Source organism: Pipistrellus hanaki, assembly GCF_964339955.1.
Source record: "Pipistrellus hanaki genome assembly, chromosome: 19".
Classification (NCBI taxonomy): domain Eukaryota; kingdom Metazoa; phylum Chordata; class Mammalia; order Chiroptera; family Vespertilionidae; genus Pipistrellus; species Pipistrellus hanaki.
In genome coordinates, this window is record NC_140521.1 from 8632936 (window position 1) to 8651859 (window position 18924).

General features: G+C 64.5%; 1 protein-coding gene across 1 annotated transcript in view; it reads right to left on the reverse strand.

Moving 5' to 3' along the window:
* The window catches only part of PITPNM2 (phosphatidylinositol transfer protein membrane associated 2), a 93541-nt gene that overhangs the window by 50368 nt on the left and 24249 nt on the right, over positions 1-18924 (reverse strand). Inside the window, 1 exon segment of the mRNA XM_084867772.1 lies at positions 16930-17020. The gene's annotated coding sequence lies outside the window, so the exon portion shown is untranslated.

Genomic DNA, 18924 nt, shown 5'->3' on the forward strand with positions numbered 1-18924 from the left:
CCACAACCCGGGCATGTGCCCTGACCAGACTTGAACCCAGGACCCTTCAGTCCGCAGGCTGACATTCTACCCACTGAGCCAGCCAGCTAGGGCATCAGCACATCTTAAGCTCAGCCTCTCTGGGACTTGACAACGCCCCTCCCTTTTGCCTGGAGGCCCTCGGAAGGCCAGGCTGGCGAGCTGGCGTCCAGGCGCAGACACAGACACAGAAGTGCTGATCTCTGTGACACACCTGAGAGCTCAGCATGCCTGAGGGGCGTGGAAAAGAGAGGGGGAGGGAGGGAGGGAGGGAGGGAGGGAGAGAGAGAGAGAGAGAGGGAGAGAGAGAGAGAGAGAGAGACAGGGAGGGAGAGAGAGAGAGAGAGAGAGAGAGAGGGAGAGAGAGAGAGAGAGAGAGAGAGAGAGAGAGAGAGAGAGGCTGCTTTCAGAGCTGATGGGAAGGGTCTGTGTTACTCAGGTAAGGCACGGAGCTGAACGCAACCGACAGAAAGGGCAGGCGTGACAGAGCCGTCAGGAGCCGAATGCAACTGGTACGAGAGGCCGATGGCGGGAGGGAAACGTGTGTGTGTGTGTGTGTGTGTGTGTGTGTGTGTGTATGTGTGTGTGTGGCTGCATGCACGGGTGCATGGCGCATGAGTGTGCAGGAGCGTGTGTGTGTGTGTGTGTGTGTGTGTGTGTGTGTGTGAGAGAGAGTGCACATGTGTGTGGCTGCGTGCATGTTCAGGGACGTCTCAGGACAGACCGGGGAGAGTTTGATGCTCATGAGCTTCCTCCTCCCGCACAGCCTCCTAAGCCATTCCCGTAGGACCTTGAAGGACGCCCCCCCCAGGTTTCCTCAAAGCCAGGGTGGGGCCGGGCGGGCACAGGGCACTGGCTAGGCCTCCTGGGGGAGGCGGTTCCAGGCCTATGACCGCTGTCCCGCCCGGCACAGCCTGGGAGGTGGACCCGAGCAGGGCCCGCCAGCCCACAGAGGGGAAGAAGCCGCCTCCCGCACCACCCCTGCACCCAGAGCTCCTCTGAGGGAACCACAGAACCACTCACCGCCCGAAAGCTGGCGACCGCGATGACCCCCCTTTCCTGGAACGAGCTGGCCACACGCGAGCCAGGAGCAGCCGGCCACCTCCGACCTGCTCTGCTGGCGAGGCTTCCGAGGAAGTCCGCTCTGGGGGATCCCCAGGAAGGGCGGGGGGCGGGGCTGCACGGAGCCCCCAGCAGGCAGTCCCGTCCTGGGATGGAAGCAGGAAGGTGGTGGCGGGAGCCTCCCTCCCCGTCCAAGGCCAGCCCCGCTCTGCCTTCCTTCCGACTTCAGGTTTGCAGCCGGAACGCACACGGGTGTCATCAAAGCCACCGGAGAGACCCCGGAGCAGAGGAACCCCAGGATCGGGGGTTGGGGGAGGGGGCGGGACACGGGGCCAGCCCCCCACGGAGGCTGCGAGCCCCCAGCACCGAGCGCCACCGCTCAGGGGACTGACCTTTTCCGCATCACATCAGATTTTCCGTTCGCCAGCAAACCAAACAACACGGGCACGCCGCCTTCCCCACCCACCTGGGCGCGTGAAGCCGTCAGAATTCACGGCGGAGGCCAGACGCGGGTAATGTCATTAAGAAGCCTGCACAGCGTCTGTCCGGATGCCGGGAGGGTCTGGCTGCCGGCTCCAGGCTCCGGCGGAGGGAAAACAAGCCGGCCCCCGCCCCGCCCCACAGGAACTGGCCGCTTATCGGAGGGAAGCAGGGAGAATCCCCGAATCCGGGTCCGAGGAGGCGGCTGCCGGGACGGAACAAACCCAGGTCGGAGGGGCGTGACCACAGCAGCCTCGGGGAGCCCCCCGGGGCCGTCCCCCGGGTTCCGTCTGTTATTACAGCGATCCGATCTGATCTGATCCGATCCGATCCGGTTCTGTTATTATAGCGATCCGGTCGGGCAGGGGCCACGCCGGAGTGCGCTGGGGGATCCAGGCGGCCCCCCAGCAGCCTGGTTCCCTGAGAGTCCTCTCCCCCGAGCTCCCCCCTCCGTCATTTCTGCCCCCCAGGCTGGGTCCGATCGGCGCCGAGAGCCGCTTCTGACAACCTGTGAGCCCGATGGCCGCTCGCGCTCTCTGTTTGAAGATCACACAGGCTGCCTCTCCCACACCCAGCAAAGCCTCGGCTTCTACGCTTCTAACCCTTCCCTCCAGACCTCACTTTCCGTCTGCACGGAGGTGGCCTGCCAACAAGGGGGTGCTTTTTCCATCCTCGCCGCCGCCACCGCCGCTGCACACGGGGCAGAGGCAACGGAGAGAATGCCCCCCTCCCCCGGGGAGGGCGCCCACAGTTAACTTCATCCGTCCCCTCCTGGGCGCCGGCCTCGCTGGGAGACAGGGAGGGAGGGATGGCGGCCTTCAAACCCTGCCTGAAGCAGCTCCGCGGGGGGCCTGTCCCCAGCAGACCCTGCTGGCAGGATGCGCGTCCCCCTCCCCATCAGCCGGCCCAAGACGCTCCTGCACCATCTGCTCAGAAAGTCGTGGTTACAAGACCAAACATTCGCCCCCCCCCGCCCCGCCCGGAACTGCACCGTCAGGTGAGGGAGGGTGAGACGGGGAGCCCTGCGCCCCCGCGGCCCCAGGTGGGGTGCACGTGCCTGCCTCTGAGCCCCCTCCCCGCAGAGCAGAGCGGGGTCCCGGGAGGCAGGAGCAACGACACGGGGAAACGCACAGCTCAGGCAGCTGCGCCCCAGCACCCGGCGGCCAGAGCCCCGCTACTCACACTGCCTGGAGGGGTCCCTGCGCCCCCAAACTCAGCCTCCTCCCCGCCCCCCCCCCCCCCCCCCGCCTCTCCCTGCATCCCAGCTCCTCGGAGGAGACAGCAGCCACGTGACCAGCACAGAGCTGCCTGGAGGAGCCGCGGGGAGAGGTGACAGCGAGGGCGGAACATTACCTTCAGGAAGAAAATGCGAGCTGGGACGAGGTGGATGCTGTTAGCGCCTTGGGGAGCCCCCCCATGCCCCCGGCCGCTGCGCTCCCCATGCCCACGGCCTCGGGGCGCCGCCCATGCCGGAGCGGGAGGTCCCCGGGATGGACCGACGGACTGACGGACAGCCGGCAGAGGACGGGAGAGCCGGGAGCAGGGATGGAGGAGGACGGCCCAGAGGAAGGGGTGGGGAGGCGGAGGGAGGGAGGGAGGGAAGAGGGAGAATTGATTCTGTCTCCTCCGCTGGGACCACTGCGTTAAGTTGCCATGGAGAAGGGGGAGCCGCTGGCACCGCCTGAGGCGGCGGAGGAGCCATATGCCAGGGGAAGGCGGCAGAAGAGCCGGTCCCCCCTCCTCAGTGCCGCTTCCCCCAGACGGGCCTCCGGGCCCTGGGGCCAGGCTGGGCAACCAGCGAGCCCTGCCCCGGGGAGGGGGCGAGGGGAGCAGGCAGGCACCGCAGGGCTGTGCCCCTGGCTGATGCTCCCCCTCCATCGCCTCCCTGAGGCGGGCCTGAGACCACAGCCCCTCCCGGAGGCGGCAAGCAGCTGGGGCCCCGTGTCCCTGTCTGGGGGGCAGGCATCTCGGACCTCCACCCGCCCCCCAAGTCTGACCATCAGCGTGGCCGAACCCCGAGTCCGAACTCCCCATGAGGTTCAGCCACACCTGCCACCCTCGGCAGTGCGGGGTGTACCCCCACACAAGGGCTTCACGCCCAGAGCCGCCCCTGCAGGGAGCAGGGTGTGAGGGGGTGGGTGAGCTCTCGGGGACACACCCAGCCCCCCAGGTGGACGGCGCCCCCAGGCAGACCCACCTGCTGCAGCGGCTTCTGGCCAGCGCCAGCAGCAGGACTAGGCTGTGCCCCAGGCCCCGCCCACGTGCCAAGCAGCAGGAGGGGGGGGTGGCTGGGAAGAGGGCCCGTGGCCTGGGTTGGGGACCCCCGTTTCTCCTCTCAGAGGGGCAGGTCAGATCACATCTCTGCACCCCCACTGCTCATCTGGGTAAACCCACCGGCTCCCAGCCAGCACCCGGCAGGGACACTGCAATAGCTGGCACAGGAAGGCACGGGCACAGGAAGGCACGGGGACGGATGGGCCTGGCTGGCTCACCCAGCACCAGGGCAGAGGCTCGGGGCCCGAAGCCGGCACCACGGCGAGGGGGCCCTGGCCGCATCCCGTCTCCCACGGCCCTGGGACCACCGTCACCGCAGCCCCCCCTCCGCTCCCCTCCCTCCCCCCGACACAGCGAAAACACGCAGGCACGTGGCCACCATGAAAACACCGGGCGGAACAGCCCTCGGCTCTCCCCTGGACCGCACGCTCCCTCTCGAGATCGCGTGGCAAACTCCGGCACGAAACCTGCCGCTCCACCGTGCCGAGGCGCGCCGGCAGCAGCACGTGGCACGGCCTCGAGGCCGAGAAGCTGGCACCTCGACCTGGTTCCAGACCGTGTCCGTCACCCCAGGAACCCCGTCCCGTGAACAGCCACTCCCACACCACACCCCGCCCCTCCGAGAGCCACCGCATGTGTGCGCATGCGTGTGCGTGTGTGTGTGTGTGTGTGTGTGTGTGTGTGTGGCCAACAACTGGGCCTCGGTCCCCCGGGTCCTCAGAAGCAGCCCGCTGGCCGTGGACACGTGTGCACGCCAGCCCCACGTCCGCGCTCTGAGACACCCCCGCCACCCATGTCCTCGCGCCCTCTGGCCCTCAGGGGCTGCATGATGAGCCAGCCATTTCCACTCTCTGAGCCTCGGCTTGTCCGTCCGTAAAATGGGGCCACAGTCTCACCCCCGTGGGGCTGCTCGAGAGCGAGGACCGGCGCCACCCAATGGAACTCTGTGTGACGATGGCCATCTCTGCGCCGGCTCTGCCCAGCCCGGCCACGGAGCCCCCACCGTGGCCACGGAGCTCCTGGAATGGGGTTGGTGTGACTGGGAGACCCGATTATTCACTTTATTTCACTTCAATTTAAAAGGAAACAGTCGTGTGGGGTCGGGGGTGATCGGGCCGGACAGAGCAGCTCTGAGGACTGGAGGAGACGGAACATAGGACGCAGGCCCCAGCCACAGACCAAGCCCCTGGTCCTCCTCCCTCCCGCCCCCTCTCTCCACTTACCCTCATTCCCTCTCCCCACTCACCCCCCTCCCTCTCCCTACATACCCCCCAGTGTCGGCATGGAGGAGCAGCCTGGCCTCCGGCCGTTCTAAGAGGACAGAGGGCAGGGGGCCGGGCTCTCGGGGAGCTGAGCCGGCTCCAGCCGGGGCGTGGGCTCCGCCGACGCCATCCTGACGGGGTCCCCACCCCGCTGTCCGCTCCTCCCGCCCCGCCCGGCCCCAGGCACCCGTTCTAGAACCCCGTCTCCTGCCGTCTCCCCCAGCAACTCCTGAGGTCACCCCTGGAATGTCTGGGCGGGAGCTAGCGGGCTGGAACGGACCCTCCCCACCTTCCTAAAGCGGCAGCCGGGCCCGGGGTGGCTCCGTGGTTGAGCGCTGACCTATGAACCAGGAGGTCACAGTTCGATTCCTGGTCGGAGCACATGCCCGGGTTGCGGGCTTGATCCCCAGGAGGCAGCCAATCAGTGATTCTTTCCATCATTAATGTTTCTATCCCTCTCTCCACCCTTCCTCTCTGAAAGCAATAAAAATGTTTAAAAAATAAATAAATAGCCGAAACCGGTTTGGCTCAGTGGTAGAGCGTCGGTCTGCGGACTGAAAGGTCCCAGGTTCGATTCCGGTCAAGGGCATGTACATTGGTTGCGGGCACATCCCAGTAGGGGGTGTGCAAGAGGCAGCTGGTCGATGTTTCTCTCATCGACGTTTCTAGCTCTCTATCTCTCTCCCTTCCTCCTCTCTGTAAAATATCAATAAAATATATTTTTTTTAAAAAGCCTTTGCTTTAAAATAAATAAATAAATAATAAAATAAATAAATAAATAAATAAATATTAAGTGGCAGCAGGGGTGGGGGTGTGGGACGTGCAGAGGGCCATCGGGCCCAGGCTGGGTGGTGGGAGGCGCTCAGGGCGACCTTCACACACACACACAAACACACACACACACGCACACACACGCATGCACACAGCTGCTCGGGCTCCGGCAGAGGGTCTGTGCTGGAGCAGGGACCAGAGGCTAGCCCCCTGCCCCCTGTCTCTGCAGGTGCACGGGGGGAGGGGGACGGGGAGGAGCACAGGCAGCAGACACAGGTGGGGCTGAGGCCAGCCTGACCCCGCCTGGCCTGCTGGGGCCCCGGAAGCCACTCTGGGACAGGCCCAGGTCGGGGAGGACAGGCGCCTCAGCACCCAAGCCCCCCGCCGGGCCGGGCCGGGCCGGGCCGGGGAGGGCAGGGCCCAGGGACGGCTTTGTGCTTCCAAGCAGCTGTGTGGCTTCTGGGCACGAATGGCAGGAACCCCCCACCCCCACCCGAGTCCCACCGCCACCCGCCCAAGTGGCAGAGGGAGAATCTGTGGCCCCCAGAGAGCGGCAGCCGAGCCTCCAGAAAAACTGACACTGACCACAGGAAGCCGCCCCGTCGGCTCTGCGCTGAAACACTGCTGGGGGCACCCCCCGAGGGAGCTGCGCCCCAGCCTCGGACCGCCCACCCTGCACCGCTCTTCTTCCTTTCCCGTGGCCCCTGCTCCCCTCCTCGGAGCGGCCGGAGGGGTCCTCGCACCCCTCAGAGCCCCCAGGAGGCCTGGCCGCACCCACTCAGAGTGAAGGCCCAGAAGCCCGCCCGCCCCGCCCCGCCTGCCTGGGCACCTGTCACCACGTCCCCTCTGCCCGGAGGCACCTCCCCTCCGGCAGCCGCTGGGCCCTGCTCACGGCAGCCTCCCGGCCACCCACCCTCCCCCCTTCCTTAAGCCGTAACCCCCTCCCTGCCCTCCGGACCCCTCCCATCCTCAGGACACGGAGCCCGAGACGCTGTGTGCTTTTCTTCCTCCTTTGTGTGTTTTACTTTAAAAACGGGGTACAGCCGGGACCGGTTTGGCTCAGTGGATAGAGCGTCGGCCTGCGGACTGAAAGGCCCTGGGTTCAATTCCGGTCAAGGGCATGTACCTTGGTCGCGCGCACATCCCCAGTAGGGGGTGTGCAAGAGGCAGCTGATCGATGACTCTCTCTCATCGATGTTTCTAACTCTCTATCTCTGTCTTCCTCTCTGTGAAAAATCAATAAAATATATTTTTAAAAATTAAAATAAATAAATAAATAAATAAATAAAAACAGGGTACAGGACACACCACAGCCCAGGTGCCGCCGTGGCCCCGGTGAGGGCACCGGCTGGAGGCGTGGAGCGCGTTCCCGCTGTTGTGTGACCCCAGCCGGCGCGGGCGAGGGCTCCGTCCCAGCCCTGGCGGCTTCCTCCTCCCACACGGCGGCCCCGCCCGCGTCAGACACCGCCCCCGGCCCCGCCCCTCTGTCCTCCGCCTCCGGGATCCTCGCGGAAGGGGCACCACACAGGGTCTGTCTGTCTGTCTGTCTGTGTTGGGCTTAACGCACGCAGCCTGATGTCTTCCAGGTTCACCCAGGGTTTCCATTTGGTTTTTGTTTGTTTGTTGTAAGTGCCTCTCCCTCGGGAATGAGGTTCTGTGCGGGCAGGGGTCTGGGTGGGTGGTATTCACTGCTGTATCCCCCGGGCCCGGGAGAGCTCCCGGCACCCAGAAGGCACGGAAAGCCATCTTTTGAATGAATGAATGAATGAACACACGAAGGAACAAATGAATCTATGCTCATAAAAGGGTAATATGCTAATTAGACCAAACATCTTCCAGACGTCCTTCTGGACAAAGCCACGGTAGCGGGGGCTGAGGCAGAGGTAATTAGGGGAGAACAGGCCAGCAGGGGAGGGCAGTTAGGGGTGATCAGGCAGGCAGGCAGGCAGGGGAGCAGTTAGGAGCCAGCAATCCCTGTGGACATTGGGATTGCAGTCAGACATCCCCTGAGGGGTCCCGGATTGGAGAGTGTGCAGCCTGGGCTGAGGGATGCCCCCCACCTCGGTGCACAAATTTCGTGCACCGGGCCTCTAGAGAACTCATCAATGAAGACCCTGTAGAGTCTGGCCCTGCACCTCCTCCACAACTCCCAGAGATGGTGGTGATGGTCCCCCAACGCTTTAGAACCCTGCCCTGGAGTCCCAGGCCCACCGCCCAGAGGGGGGGACCACACTCAGCCCCCCACTTGGTGGTGGACGCCCCCCCCCCAAGACATGGCACATCCATGGAAGGATCATCACAGGACACAGAGTCCCCAGCAGTGCCGTAGCAGTGTGCCCCGGAGCCTCCGGAGGCCGGGGGACAGGGCGTGGCCGGGAAGACAGCCTGGGGGGGGACCCAGGGCTCGGCCTGCGGAGTGGGGAGACCGGCACCCAGCAGGCGGGGCGGGTCCCGGGGCAGCCCCTGCTCTCGCGGGCCCACAACCTTGGCGGTCCCCTGCCTGTCACCTCTCCACATCCTGCCGGCTATTTATAGCCTCCCCTCCCCGGAGCGCCTTCGCTCATGTTTCTGGGCCAGATGCGCGTGGAAAACCAGAGCGAGGCGGGCCCTCGGCACCCCAGCCCAGCCGCCCGGCCCGAGTCCGGGGCACCTGGGGCCACAGAGAGTCTCGGGGACGCACCCCTGCCACAATGGGGTGCCCCAGGGCAGGAGGCGTCCCTGGAGAGGGCAGAGCCCCAGCCAGACCTCCTCCGTCCGCAGGGGCGCTGGAAGACGGTGACCCCAGAAGGACCCAGGTCACCCCGGGGGCACCTCCGGCTCCAGGATAGCGGGCTGGGGCAGTGGGAGCACAGCTGCACCTTCGAGCCCCGTGGCCTATCGGTTCGAAAACCATTTGCGTGTGTGTCGGAGCTGTTTGGGAGTCTGGTTATTTTTAGGGTGAACCCGGTTGCCTCCTCTTGGAACCGGATGAAGTCCAAGAGGCACGTAGTCCGTTTTCCCAGACCGGGCCTGGTCCCGTGTCCCCGTGTCCCCGAGTCCCTGGGAACGAGGGCTCCTGCGTGAGATCCCGGCTCCTGCCTGAGACCCCGGGGCCACAGCAGGTCCGCTGGCTTCTCTCAGCTGCTGCTGACTTCACGGCGGCCGCCCCCCGCCCCCAACCCGGCTCCCCCGGCCGCCTCCGCCCAGGCCCGGCCCGGCTAATGGGACGCTCCGGCTGACATGTTTCTAGAGCGAGTGGCAGGCAATTAAGAGCTGGCATTCGCTTCCCTCTCCCCCTCCCCCAAACAGGAATAAATCAGCCCTACCCATTTCCCAGCTAATGATTTCCTCCATTAAATTAAAGAGAAGAAGAAAATGTTTTTTTAAATGGATTACCAGCCCTGTGCTCTCAGAGGCCACGTGACCTGTCAGCTCCTCCAGCGTCCCGATACATCAACGTCCCGTCCTTAATGAATAAATAAAAAGTCGCAGGCGGAGAGCCTCTCCCCCGGCCAGCCCCCCCCCCCCCGAGGGTCTGGCCCAGGGGCATGAGGGTCAGCTCCGGGTCGGCCAGGGGCATGAGGGTCAGCTCCGGGTCGGCCGTGGGAAGCCAGGCTGGTGGGGCCAGCGGGAGCCTGAGAGTCCATGTGTGGGAGCCATTCCACAGATGAGAAAACCGAGGCTGAGACGGGACGCACCCAAGCACGCAGCCCAGGACCCAGGGGTGACCTGAGTGGGAGAGGACCGAATGGGGCGGGGCCTGGATGGGCAGAGAAGGCTCTCCCATCTGTAGGGAAACTGGGGAAGCCGGGTGGGCAGCCCAGCCTCTGGGCACAGGGAAGGCAGAGGCCCAACCTCCCCTTCCCCCGTCTCTCTCCCCCGCCACACACACCGCCAGGACCCGGCTCCTCTCCCTCTTTGGACCGGCCTGCAGGGCTAACACCCTGTGCTTCTAAAATGCCCCCCCCCACCCCTCCACCGGCAAACACAGTCACACATTTAAGAGACCTATTTCTGCCGAAACCGCTTTGGCTCAGTGGATAGAGCCATCAGCCTGTGGACTGAAGGGTCCCAGGTTCAATTCCGGTCAAGGGTACAGTATGTACCTTGGTTGCAGGCACATCCCCAGTAGGGGGCGTACTAGAGGCAGCTGATTGATGTTTCTCTCATAGATGTTTCTAACTATCCCTCTCCCTTCCTCTCTGTAAAAAATCAATAAAATATTTTTTAAATAACAGACCTATTTCTAAACGCATAACCATTTCAAGCCTATTTCCTAGCTTTTCTGTAGTAAAAGGCCAAAAGGAGGCGAACCTGAGACCTGACCAGCAACCAGTGTTGAGAGGCTGAAATGAGTTCCTGTGATCATCTCCTGTGGCTAAGGCTCTTTTCCTTTCAATAAGCATTACCTCCCAGAAACTTGCATTTTAAAAGACGAGAGTTTTTGAAGACGACCAGGTACCTGTATTTTTAAAAATAATAAAATAAAAATAAACTTAAAAAATAAAAATAATCAAATGTTCACCCTAGGAGCCAGGAGACGCTGGTTCGATTCCGGTCAGGGCACATGCCTGGGGTGCAGGCTCGATCCCCAGTAGGGGGATGTGCAGGAGGCAGCTCGTTGATGTTTCTTTCTCATCAATGGTGTTTTTTCTCTCTCTCCCTCTCCCTTCCTCTCTGAAATCAATAAAATCATATTTTTAAAATATATTTTATTGATTTTTTTTTTTTTTTTTTTTTTTTTTTTTACAGAGAGGAAGGGAGAGGGATAGACCCCGGGCGCAGGCCGGCTGAAAGGGAATTAACCGAGTTCATCCTTTCTGTCCCTAATTTGCATCTGAGGAAGCTGAAGCACAGAGAGGGAGGTGGCTTGCTCCAGGTCACACAGCCCTGAGGGGACTCAAACCTGGGTCACGTGGCTCCGGGATCTGAGCCAGTCCTCACTGTTCACAGTGTCTCAACAGGAATGAGAAAGGAGGGAGGGAGGGAGGGAGGGAGGCAGGCCGGCTGGCGGTCAGGCACGGAGAGGGCAGTGAACACGCACTGGGAAGGGCAGATCCCAAGCTTCCGCAGCTCCAACATCTGGATGCCGTGAGCCTCAGGAAGCCGGGGCGAGGGAGGGGGGTTATGGGGGGGGTCTCAGAGCAGGGCCCTGGGGAAGCCCACGGCACGGTTGGATCAGCCGGTTCCTCTCAAAGCCTCGTGCTCAGGCCCGAGATGTCAGCTCCACTCAGCCCAGCCGCGCTGGTCAGACCGCGTGTGCCGTTAACGCCCTCCGAGTCGGAACGGGGCTGGGGTGCAGGAGGGGGTTTGAACCCTTCCCAGGGGACACTTAGCGGCCACACCCACCCGGGGCCAGACCTGGGGGCCCTGCACTCTGGCGGGGATTCTGTGTGACGGCTGAAGAGCTAGCAACCCGACCTGGTCCGTTTGGCTCAGTGGATAGAGCGTCGGCCTGCAGAACGAAGGGTCCCGGGTTCAATTCCAGTCAAGGGCACGTACCTCGGTTGCAGGCTCCTGCCCAGCCCCGGCCCTGGGTTGGGCTCGTGCAGGAGGCAGCCAATGTTTTCTCTCCCATCAGTGCTGCTCTCTGTCTTTCCCTCTCTCTCCCGTTCTCCCTAAAAAACAACGGAAAGGCATCCTCTGGTGAGGATTTTAAAAGGAGTGACTCCCTCTCAAGGACGACCATGTCTCTCTACACGGGCCTCTGAGGAAAAGCTACAAAAGCTACTCCTCGTTAACGGCTCTGAGTGCACCGCACCCTGACTTCTCACCGCTGTCTGCTTCCCCGCCAGGCTCTGCGGGCGGACAGGGGGGCGTTTAAATGTAAACACAGCCAGCCAGGCAGGTGTGGCTCAGCATGGAGCATGGAACCACGAACCAGGTCAGGACACGATCCCCAGTGTGGGGCGTGCAGGAGGCAGCCCGTCCATGATTCTCATCGTTGATGTGTGCGTGTGTGTGTGTCTCTCTCTCCCTCCCTCTCCCGCTGCCTTCCTCTCTGAAATCAATAAAAATGTTTTTTTAAAGAAGAGAGCTGGTGGGTGTCCACAGAGAACAGGAGACTGGCTGGGGGGGGGGGGGGGGGTCCGGCTTTGGGGTCAGCGTGTTCTGTGAGTGGAGAAACGGTTTCCTTTATTCCCCACCGAGAACGGGACCTGGGCCTGAGGCCTTGATGGGGCTCCTGGCTCTGACCTTCTGACCTTCTCAGCTATGCAGGCGCCCAAACTTGAGAGCCCTGTTGGACTTCTCACTCACACGATTCTTTTTTTTTTTTCTGTTTTGTTAATTCTCACCGAGGATATTTTCCCATCAATTTTAGATAGAGTGGAAGGGAGAGAAAGAGGAAGAGAGACACAGAGAGAGATCAACCTGCGAGGGACATATCCATCAGTTGCCTCCCCCATGCACCCCACCGTGGGGGTGGGGGTGGGGGTTGAACCTGCACCCAGGTTCAGTGCTCTTGACTGGGAATCGAACCCTGGACCTTCAGTTCGTGGGGATGTGCCCACAACCAAGGGTACATGACCTTGACCGGAATCTACCCTGGGACCTTTCAGTCCGCAGGCCGACGCTCTAATCCACTGAGCCAAACCGGTTTCGGCTACAGCTGTGCTTCTGACGGGGACGGATCCAGGCAGCGCGGGCGCAGAACAAGGAGACGGGCATGGGCACGGCTGCCTGCAGGCCAAGGCCTGGGCACCCCACAATCACCCCAGCCCAGCCCTGGCTGCGGCCCCGTCTGCAGCAGATGCCCGGCCGGGGAGGCTGGGGGCTGAGGATGCCGGACGGGGGCCGTGGTCTCTGCCCGGCATGCTGTCCCTCCGCACAGCTGTCCCCGGGACTCCGGCTGGGGCCAGGGGCGTCCCCTTCCCCTTAGAAGCTGCTCACAGGGCAACGGGGTCGTCCCCCCAGCATCCTGTCCCTCTGTGCAAGGCTCCCCCTCCCCGCAGCCCCTGCCTGGCCAGCCGCCCCCAGGCACGGTGCGTGGCGAGGAAATCTGTCCTTCTGCACTCGGCATGGCTGGGCAGATTTTTTATTTTTTAATTTTTTTTATTTTATTGATTTTTTACAGAGAGGAAGGGAGAGGGATAGAGAATTAGAAACATCGATAAGAGAGAATCATCGACCAGCTGCCTCTTGCACACCTCCTACTGGGGATGTGCCCGCAACCAATGCACATGACCTTGACCGGAATCGAACCTGGGACCCTTCAGTCCGCAGGCCGACGCTCTATCCATTGAGCCAAACCGGTTCCGGCTGGGCAGACTTTTTAAGGCCACGGGCCCGTCCGCACCCCCTCCGGTGCTGCCCGCTGGCCGCCTCCCGCCCCTGGGGCTTCTCCGTCGTGTCTATATTTATCCCCGCAGCCGCACGGGTCACGGCGAGGCCAGAAATAGCCCTGGAGACATCTCACGTGAGGATGACGGACAGGCCTCACCCCTGCACCTGCCGCGGGGCCGCGGGTAACGGGGAGCAGCTGGACGGGGCTGGAAGGCGCCGGAGCCAGATGGGAACCACATAATCCCTCTCCCCCGCCGGCCGCGGCCTCTGCTGTGACGCAGCTGACAAGTCCAGGAGGCGAGTGCCAGCTGCCGGCTGCGGGGACGCCGAGGGGACATGGTCTAACCAGCGGGGAGACAGAGCAGAGGCTCAAAGGGAGCGGGCACCAGGGCTCCCCGATGCCCGGGCACACCTCACACAGAGCAGGGCACTGGCACCGAGGCTCGGCCCCAGGGGAGGTGCAGGCCCGCGGAAGGCACACTTGGTCTCCGCTTACCGGCCACTCCCCACCTCCTGAAGGACGGACGGACGCCCCAGAGGTCCCCTGGCTGGTCAGGGATCTTGGGGACCGGGTGCCGCTCCCACTCCTCAGTGGCCGGGACGGGGCAGACAGTCTGAGCACCTCGTGCCGTGGTCGGCAAACTCATTAGTCCACAGAGCGGCACACCGCGGCTCTCGAGCCGTGCTGCCGTTTGCTGATCACGGACCTAGTGCATCCGAAGAGGGAGGCACAGGGTGTGTGCGGCTGGAGCCGGGAGAAAGCAGCAGCCGACTGCCTGATGGGGAAGATTTCACAGAAAATGGGCCGCTTCCGTTGGGCTTTGAAGGATGTGTAGGAGTTCACCGGGAGAGAAAGGGGGGAAGCGCTGGACACTGTCTCCAGGAACCAAAGGGGCTGTCCCTGGCAGGCTTATGGCTCAGGAAGTGCAAGGGGGCACCGAGCAATGAGATGACTCGGGGGACGCGAATGGGCCGGCTGTTCATTACAACAGGCAGGCCTGGGGGCAGAGGGCGCTGAAGGCGGAAGCGAGGGGGGGAAGACCACCCCGGCTGAGACAGCGCCGCCCCCTTGCGGCCTCACAGAGCTCCACCCCGCCACGCCCGGAGTGTGAGTGCGCGAGCTGGGCACTGTACAGCAACCCGTGTGCGAACCCCAACAAGAACCCCAACAAGTGCACAGGGCAGGGACCAGACACAAGGGCAGAGACACACAGCTCCCGCCACGGGGTGAAAGCCAGGGACGCTCTCGGGTCGCGTGTGCGGCCCACGCCCAGGGGGTGGGCACGAGGCTCCTGAGGAGGGAGACAGAAGGGCCGGGGCTCCTCAGAGGCGGGGGAGGCCCCCAGCGTGTCAGGAGGAGCCGGGGCCACTGCAGGGGACCAGCTCCCCGCAGGACAGCCGTCCACGTCGGAGCCCAGAGGGGACCCCCGGCCGCGGCAGGGGAAGGAGGGCCCCCCCACAAGGGGCTGGGATGGAAAGGGTGTGTCAGTGGCTGCTGTGGTCTGAGGTCCCGCCCGAGCCATCAGCCTTCCTCCCCGGAGACAGTGACCTTGAGGAGACAGTGACCTTGAGGAGGCAGTGACCTTGAGGAGGAGGCAGTGACCTTGAGGAGGCCGAGGCGGAGGCAATGGCAGGAAACACCCCTCCCCGTGAGGGGTGGGGAGTCAGGAAGGAAGTGACCCCTCTGAGATACTCGGACCCTCCCCACAGCAAAGCTGGACGCTCCGCTCACCCTCCCGCTCAGAAAGCAGCCGTCTCCGACGGTGGGAGCCGGCTGAGGGCAGAGGCTCGCCCCGAGGGAGCCCCTCCGGGAGGCAGGCCTCTGCGCCCCTCGCACGGGGCAGCTGCGGGCAGCCGGGCGGAGCTGAGAGAGGAGCCCCAGCGTCCGGCCCTGCACCCCCACCCGGCCGAGGGGAGGACGCGCTCTGAGCTGCGTTGGAGCAAGAACTCTTTAAAAATAAACCTGCTCCTTCCGCCCGGCAGAGGCGCCGGGAGAATCCCCCTCTCGGCCTCTCCGAGCTGCCTGAGTCTCGCCATCGAGCCTGCACGGCCCCCGCCTCCTAGCGGGAGCTCAGAGGCATTCCGGGGGCCCCTGACTTCCCCTCGGGGCCCGCCGTGCTCCGGGGCTGGGCAGAGGTGAGAGGAGGGAAGCGGGGACTCTGGGACAGCCGAGGTCCCGGGGCTGGGCAGAGGTGAGAGGAGGGAAGCGGGGACTCTGGGACAGCCGAGGCCACCCCAGAGGTGAGAGGTGGAGAGCGCGCTGGGCCCATCCAGGTCTCGCGGGCGGCGGCGGCAGGGGGCGAGAACTTCCCTCTGCTAGGGCCACAGCTGCGCCCCAGCCCCTGGCACCCTCCCGGCGGGCACTGAGGGGGCCATGCACATCCGTGGGATCCGTGCGTGCAGCTGAGGAATGCTGGGAGAGGGCCCCTCTGCCCCCCAGGAAGAGGAGTGGCCAGGCCGCCCTCTGCGCCCTCAGGGGTCCCCCATCCCGGGAGCAGCTGCGGGGGAGGAAAGGGAGCAAAGGCTCAGCAGGAGGAGCGCCCTCGGAGCAACGGGATGGCGCCGGGCTCGGGCCGGGATGGTGCTGGGTTCGGGCAGGGATGGCACCGGGCTCGGGCCGGGATGGCGCCGGGCTCGGGCCGCGATGGCGCCGGGCTCGGGCAGAGAAGTGCTCCCGCCCAGCAGGTGACCTCGGAGGGGCTGAGCTCGGGCCCAGCCAGCCGCCCGCCCGCCTGCCCCTCTCCGCGGAGACACCACCTTGGAGAGCAGATTAAGACAAAACACAAAAGTACAAGGCAGCCCGTCCTCCTTCGCACCCGCGGCCTTTTTGCGGCATCTGAGGAGAATGAGCAATCGGAGAGGAAGACAGCCTCCGTGCCAGCGGGGAACAAGCCGTGAGCAGGGGGAGAGGCCCAGGGTGCCGCCGGCTCCCGGGAGGGACGGAGGGGAGGCCGGAGCGGGCACCGGACCCGCCTGGAGCCCGCCCCCTCCCCCCGCGGGGAAGTCCGGGCTGGGTCATAAACCAGGCCACATGCCCCAGCCCAGCACTGACCGCCCGTGGCCCCGAGCCAGGTCCTTGGCATCTCGGGGCCTCGGCTTCCTCGTGCGAAACGGGACCGTCCTGGCTCCTGCCGGGTGCTGTGCGCTCTGCCCAGCCAGCCGTCCCCACCTTGTTTCCCAGGTGGATCCCCTCCGGGTCCCCCAGCCTCCGTCTAGCCGGTCAGCACACCGGGAGGGGTTCCTCAGGGTTCAGGAAGGAAAAGCATCACCGTCGCTGCTCCACCGCCCAAAGCCCCGGGGAGGCCTGGGCCTGAGACGCGGGAGGTGAGACGGGCCGGACGGACAAGGGGACAAGGGGAACCCGGGTCCCGCTCTTCCCTCGGGGCGGAGGGAGAGAAAGAGCAACTAAGCCCCCGGGACCCCACCTCTGTCCCCAGGACCTGCGCCTCGTCTTCTCAGCTCCTCCTCTGGGGAGCGGGTCACGGGAAAACACGCATGGCCTTCCCGTGTCGCCGAGCACGCCTGCCACGCTCGGCCACAGCCAGCCCCCGCCCCGGTCCCGCCCCGTTGGCTGAGCCAGGGGAGCCCAGAGGAGGGAGGCCCCGGGCGCCCTGGCCGGACGGAGACGGGATGTGGGAGCGACCGCTGCGGACGGACATCGGGCCTCCCTGCTTCCTGCGGAGCCCTCAGCACCTGCCAGAAGGCGGCTGGATGACCGCTCCCCCCGTGGTACCCAGACAAAGCCACACGGCAACAGGGCCTGTCACCCCAAACCCCAAAGCCGGGGGGGCGTCCTTACCTGCAGGTCGGCGTGGGAAGGCTCCCTCGGCGTCCGGGGCGGGACGAGGCCCTCAGCAGGGTGTCGGGGGCCGGGACGCAGGGCCAGCATCCTGCAGGGAGAAGCCCGCGGGCGGCGGTGAGGCTCCCGGCCGCTCTGACCACGCGGCGCCAGCCCCGCCCGGACACCGCCGAGGCCGGGCCTCGTCCTGAGCAACGAACGCCAGGGCCCGGGGACACGGCTGTGCCCAGAGGACAGAGCAGGGGGCCCTGGGCCCACACCCCCGACACCCGGCACAGCGAGAGGTTTCTGACGGCAAGAGGCCCCGGCTCCCAGCTCGGCCTCCACCTGAGGCCTCCCCTCCGCCCCTCGGCAGGTGGGGGGCGTTGGGGTCAGCAGCTGGGGTGCCCAGGGCAGGGCACGGTCTGCATCGTGGGGTGAAGCAAATGACAGATTCCCACCCTCCCATCAGCCCCTGCACCCTGGCAGCGTGTGGCTGCAGACCCGGAGCCAGAGGAGCAGCCACAGCCGCGGAGAAGGTCCAGGCGTGGGCCTGCAGGGAGTCCCGGGTGCCATCAGCCTCAGAGACGCCCGGGCCCATGTCAGCAGCTCCACATATTGTCTGTCTGACCACGCAGCCCCCGTTCCTGTCCCGGGAAGCAGGCAGCCACGGGGAGGCCCTGCCCGGGACCAGGCCCAGAGGCAGCCCCTTCGAGCTGCAGGAGCGGGGACTGATTCAGAGCTACCTCCTCCAGGCCGGAGGCCAGCTGCCGGGTCCGGGGACCGGCCCGCGGTGCCAGGGGCCAGCAGTCCCGCCCGGTAAAAGAGGAGGGCCGGCCGGTGGCTGCAGACAGCAGTTCACGATGAACCGCGAGTGAGGACAGACCGTGCTCGTTCGGGGGAGGGAGCGTCTAATTGGGGAGGTGAGGAGGGAGGCGCGGCCGTGGGAGGTGTGGCTGGAGCACAGGGACGGCTTTCACAGGCCGCCCCCGCCCGGCGCAGCCCGCACGCCCACGCCGGGAGGCACCGCCAATTCTGCAAAAACTCCTTGCTGGGACGGGCCAGGTCGGGCTGCAGGAACCCAGCCCCCACCTCGGCCCTGCACCCGCCCCTCCCGTCCACGGCCATGGTCGCAACAACAATCACTACAAACGAGGATCCGCATGAACAGAACGTCCCGGGCTCTCCCTCCACGCCGAAACCCACAGCTCCCCGCACACACGCCCTGCGCTGCCCGGCTCTCCACGCCGTTTCTCAGCTTCACCACAACCCCCCCCCCCTGCAGACCCCTCTTCGAGGTCCCTGCAAGTCCCCCACACGCTAGAGGTTAGGGTTGGCCCCGTAACACACCAGCCAAGGCGTGCTCCCCGGGTGAGAAGTCCACGCTGAGTCGCTGAGTCGCTGACTCACGGCGCAGAATGAGCCGGGCAGGGCCAGGGAAAAGGCAGATCCCCGCGGGAGGCAGAGGTGCACGCAGGGGAACCACTGCTCTGACAAAAGCGTTTCTAGAACAAAAAGTGAGCGAGGAGCCCGCCGAGGGAGGGAGCGGCTCCCTGCGGGCGGCCGGAACATGGCGGGGAATAGAACAGGAGATGCTGCCAGGTGACCCCGCACACTGATCCCCGCTCCCTGCAGGGGAGAGAGACAGAGAGAACACGGTCTGTGCTGAGGTCTGGGCCCGCTGGGGAGTCGAGGGGGGTGGTCCTGATACTAAACAACACACGTGTTCTGCTGTTCACTGGGAACCAAAAAAACCCCACATTTTATTCCTTCCTGCCCCTCCCACCCACTGGATTGAAGCATAATTGTAATGTTGTACTATCTATAATAATAAGAGCATAATATGCCCTAACCGGTTTGGCTCAGTGGATAAAGCGTCGGCCTGCGGACTGAAGGGTCCCAGGATCGATTCCGGTCAAGGGCATGTACCTTGGTTGCGGGCACATCCCCAGTAGTGGGTGTGCAGGAGGCAGCTGGTCGATGTTTCTCTCTCAACATTGTTTCTGACTCTATCCC